Source organism: Poecilia reticulata, linkage group LG5 (assembly GCF_000633615.1).
Source record: "Poecilia reticulata strain Guanapo linkage group LG5, Guppy_female_1.0+MT, whole genome shotgun sequence".
NCBI lineage: Eukaryota > Metazoa > Chordata > Actinopteri > Cyprinodontiformes > Poeciliidae > Poecilia > Poecilia reticulata.
This window is the reverse complement of record NC_024335.1, coordinates 24,034,179-24,039,388: the sequence shown is the minus strand read 5'-3', so window position 1 is coordinate 24,039,388 and position 5,210 is coordinate 24,034,179.

Genomic DNA, 5,210 nt, shown 5'->3' with positions numbered 1-5,210 from the left:
CAGTGTGCAACACGCAATCCCGACAGTTGTTACCCAAAGCGTGCAAACGGCGAAATACAATTGTATTACATTTCCAAAACCCAAACGAATTCTGGAATAACGCAAGAAATGGTTCAAGGCCTGCAGCCGACCTCAAGTCCAGTTAGTTGAATGAAGCTGTGACTGATAGTAGCTGCCACATGTTGTTCATCTGCACCACGGTAACTGATAGTAAACATCCCATTATTTGTAATAACGACACTTATAGACAGTCAAATCAAAGATCAATAAGTGAAAGTAGTTATGCTTGATTTTATGTGTGTAAATTCCGATGGTATCTCTATGGCAGCATGACAACATGTGCTGGAGTAACTGTGGTATTCACGTTTAAGTGCCTTTTAATGCTACTATTTCTTTTTAAGCATTTTCCTGAAGGAAAATTTTCACAAGCTAGTATTATTTAAGTCATTACTCACCCGCTTTGTTTGTGCAAAATGCGTCCAACACAGCTTTCACACTTACATCCAATGAGATTTTGTACCCCTCATTGTTCCTGTGAAAGACTTGAACGCTGATTTCTCCGTTGCTTCCCGCAAATAACCTTACAGGCCTGATGGAGGACTATTTGGAGATTTTTTGTTTTTTTGCCTGTCATTGTTGCCTCAGTGTTGGCTGATAAGGCAAAAGTGACTCAAAAAAATCTTATAACGTATGGAGTTCTTCTTCTCTTTTTCTATTATGGTAACTCGCAAGAAACTTTAAGGTGAGTACAGCCACCTGCTGTACATGAATGTGTAGCAAAAACGCAACCTCACATCCATTAAGTTCTAACGCATTTGTTTGTTATAATGTTTGTTGTGGAAGGTTTGCTCTACTTCCGCATGGCGGCAGAGCAACGTCACTCTCAGGGTTTATTTTTATGCCTTTGCAGAAAATCAGTAGGTTTTCTGATGTTAGATTTTGTACTTTTCTCAGAAGACATGCAACGTTATGAACATGTGAAGCATTAGTGAGTTGAAAAGTGAGGTATTACTAGTATATGTGAAGATCAAATACAAAACATAAACTGAAGTTAAACTGCATTTACTGTTGAAGATCAGCTTGTATTACCAAAATTTATTATTTTTTTCTAAATGTCAATTGTATGATTTGGATTTTTAGTATCTTCCTGTCAAGCTTTAAGGCTGAGATCAAAAACAAACTGAAAAACGAGGTCAGGGAAACTAAGGGAAGATACAGCAAGAAGCTAAAAAAAACAGCTTCTCAGCTCCTCCATATTTTAACAATCACATGAAGTCGTGAATTTGTAGATTGGTTTCAACAGGGGGCGCTCAGGCTTTCGGTCAAGGACACCTTGACATGTGTTACAAGAATCAAGAGTGGAACCAAAACATTTCCTATTTGACAGATAGTGTTTAACTCCAGCCACAGCAGTATGTTTTTTTTTTCCTTCTTATAAATCTCGACAAATGTACTCCTTCTTTCTGACTATTGACTAAATCTACTGTGCCAATTTCGATATGAAACGTGACATTTCGGGAAATAAGAAGAAAGAAATCATAAATTTATTTATTTTCAGTAGCCAGTAGAAATAAGACACTGTCTTTAGAGACAAACTGATTGCTTCACATAAATAAGTAAGGGACTTAATATTACAAAAAGCTGATAACTTATCTTGACATAATAATCTCACAGTATTTATATAAAGTTAGTTGCCCTGCAGGCAGATGTCTGGGGTTCTCATTGAAGATAAACACAGAGAGAGGGAAAGGGGAGAAAAGAAATGTGAGCCTCTCAAGAGCTACATTTTGTAAACTTTGCAACTCTGTGAGTCTGTTTATATCTACAAAGTCTGTGAAGGTCTGCTGATGCACACAGCAGCTGCTCGACCTGTCAGATTGTGTGTGTGTTGTGTGTGTGTGTGTGTGCGTGCGTGCGTGTGTAAGTGTGTGCCGGGGGTCTGGGCCTGGCACCCATCACACACAGGAAACAGGCGCTGGCCCTGAGCTGGACATTAAGCACACAGGAAATACACACAGGAAACCATGGCTCAACCTCATGTGCTCTGCTCCCAGACTCCTCCGTACCGCGCTCCTCTCCTCAGAAATCCCAGAAATGGGGCTGGAAGCCAGCGATCCGACGCACGCTCAGCTGACAGCTTGATTACTCGGCACTGTGTACCGCCTCATTCAGCAAATCCACCTCCTCTCTGCTTCAAGCCAAGAACATTGTCCTGCAAAGTTTACTGTATTTCTGAATCTGTCCAGTGAAAGGTAATGCAACAGTTCTTAAGACTCATAAAAGAATAAAGCAAAGTGGCCTTTTGGTTGACTTGGTGGCTTCCTTTGTGCTCATCAAGAAGTGTGCACAAAGGAAGCACACACAACATCACAATAATGAAGATATTCATAAAGGTATTACGGGAAATTCATCCTTGGATTTTCTTGGAATTAAAACTGCCGTCCAGAGGCTTAAAAGCCAGACAAGTTGCACATACTTAACACAAAGTGGTGCAACGGATGGGTAAACAAACGGCAAAAAAAAAAAAAAAAAGCACAAGTCACAGTCAGACAGGCATTTGAGCTCCGGAGAGAATAAGTCAGTCTTGTCTCTCCTCCCACGCGAGCTGAGCTGAGCTAAAGAAATCATCAAGTTCTTTGAGGCGGTAACATGAAGACCCAATCTGTTTGCAGTAATCAGAGTCACGTTTGGCTGTGATCCACCGCACCGCAGCCAAACGTGACTTTGGTTGGTCCAACCTTCTGTATTTGACTCTTGATCATACAAGGATGGCTGTGTTTTTTATTTTATTAAACATCCAGTCTTTTCCACTATCAACACTTTGAAAAGAACTATTTTAACTTATCTGGGATTTATTGTTGTTTTTAGGCCTCATTGGTATTTAAGTCCTTTTTAAATCCACTTTGCTGTTAATCCTGCAGATATACCAACTGCATATACTTTTGTTTTTAAATACTGCTTTTGCAAAACTAAAGTTGCTAAATTATAACTAGAACAACCTGAATGACACTAGTTATTCTTGATCCAATAAAGTAATGGTAAATCCTTGTAAAACAAACAAAAAAAATGTATGTGTGTTTTCAGTTCATCTCATTGTGAAGAATAGCTTGTCATGCTTTAAGATGATTGTTTTAGTCTCCAACTGAATAAATAAGTTGGTGAACTGAGTTAAACAGTGTAATAATATGGAATATTATTGCATGACCGCTCCATAGCTGCTTACGGTTTCCATTTCTTCTTCAGTTTTATGGCTACATCTCATTGAGACGTGAGACTTCCCTGTTGCTCATTTTTAAGAACAACCTGCTTCATCTTAAGTTAGACAAGAAAAAAATTCATAGTTTAGTCTGTAACCTTTTCATTCTTTGTTATGTGTCTTGTCTTTGGTATTATACTTGGAGAAAATGGTTGCCAGGGAAGTTTTTCTCTACAAAAAGGATATCTAAACGTTATCCTAATTGTAAGATTTACTTTATTAAATCCAGACTGCATCCAGCATCAAAGTAGGCAGGTCATGTTGACGTAACATTAACCTGTTTGTATAACCTTCAATTACTTGAATTGTAATTATATAAAATTAACATTTTACAATTGATTTTGTTAAATAACATTAGTATGTATATGAATAAAATGAAAAAATATATATATTAAATGTAATATGATTATAAAGCTGGTGGGATTTGTGGTTTAAATTTGTCTACTCTTACTGACTTCAATACACGCTATGGGGCAAAGCGCAATGTATGTGTAAAATACTTTATTATGTTATTCTGATAAAACAGACAAAAGAGAGAAAAAATAAGCACATTAAGTTTTCAGCTGTTTCTGTTTTCACATCAAAACTACTATTTTCCACATGACAGAAAACTTATAAGTTCAATGCTTCTGTTTTTATTCCTAATCAGAATGGAGACGTTGTTGCTTTTACTTCTTTATGAAAGGTGAATGTTTTTTCAAAGTGGCCAAGATAAATACAGTTAGGCATCCTGTGTGTTTCTGAGTGTTTCCCACTGGTCCCAGTAATGCTATTAGGAGGTTGTACAAACATCACGCCTCACACTCTGCGTTATCAGAGAAGAACAAACAGAGGAACGTGTGTTCCTCCGGCCGATAAATGGTAATAGATGAGGATTCAGAGGATTCGTGTTTGATAGAGAGGGTGAACTTTCTGGGATGTCTTTTGAACCTTTAATGGAAAGATGGATGAGGAGTTTCATATTTAGGCAAAACGGCAAATTAGCCATAAATCCTTGTGACATTTTAAGCTGTGACCTAATTGAAAACCGACTCCTTGTGTTTCAGGTTGCCCCCGCCTCCTGACCGTTTCCCTCCATCAACTCCTGGGGTAAAGTGACCTCTTCCTCTTCAACCTTTGGTGACCTGGTCCCAAAGGTTTCACTGGTTCAAAACCTGTTTCCCATTACTCATCTGTCCCAAGATTTAGCGCACGAGAAGCCAAATCAAAGATAACCAAGTGGTTGAGTGTCAAATTGGTTTTTATTGTTGCAATTTCACTACAAACTCCACAGGTTTGGTGTAACCTGATATATACGGCAAGATGTTTTTTTCCTCTTGGAAAGCCTTGTGCGTCTATATGATCCCGCCGTCTGCTGACCTTGCATGAAGAAGCAGACAAACGGCATGTTAGCTCCATGTGAAGGCTCATCATCTGTGCCTGTATTCTGTTACCCGGTCTGGATTTACCTGACATGTGTTCACGATACAGAGATCCAGATGGAGCCGTGGCATATGAATAGAAATGGTCACAAAGATCAGCATTACATGTGAATGCTGCATATAGACAGAGGCACATCTGGACCCATTAATATCTTGCATCTGTGTCTGAAGTGTCAACTGGAAAGAGTCAAATGAGGGGGGTCACAGGACCTCTCTTTTCCATGCAGACAAAAGTATTTCTGTATGCTTTCCATGTGTGTTGGACGTATAAAGTGGTAGGTGTTTGTCGGGTCCATTTCAGAGTGAAAGTTCACATTCAGAGGCAAGCTCTAAATTAGCATTCTGTACACCTCGCCTCTCTCAGTCACAGTCATGATCTCTGCGCTAATCTTTGTGAGTTTAATGGTCCTAAAAGGGCCATTAAAGCTATCTGAGTTCAAACAATGAACATACAAAAGAGACAGAGAGTTTTAATACAAACAAATTACAGGTCTGTATCTGCCGCCCTGCCACCTACCTGAAGTATATATATA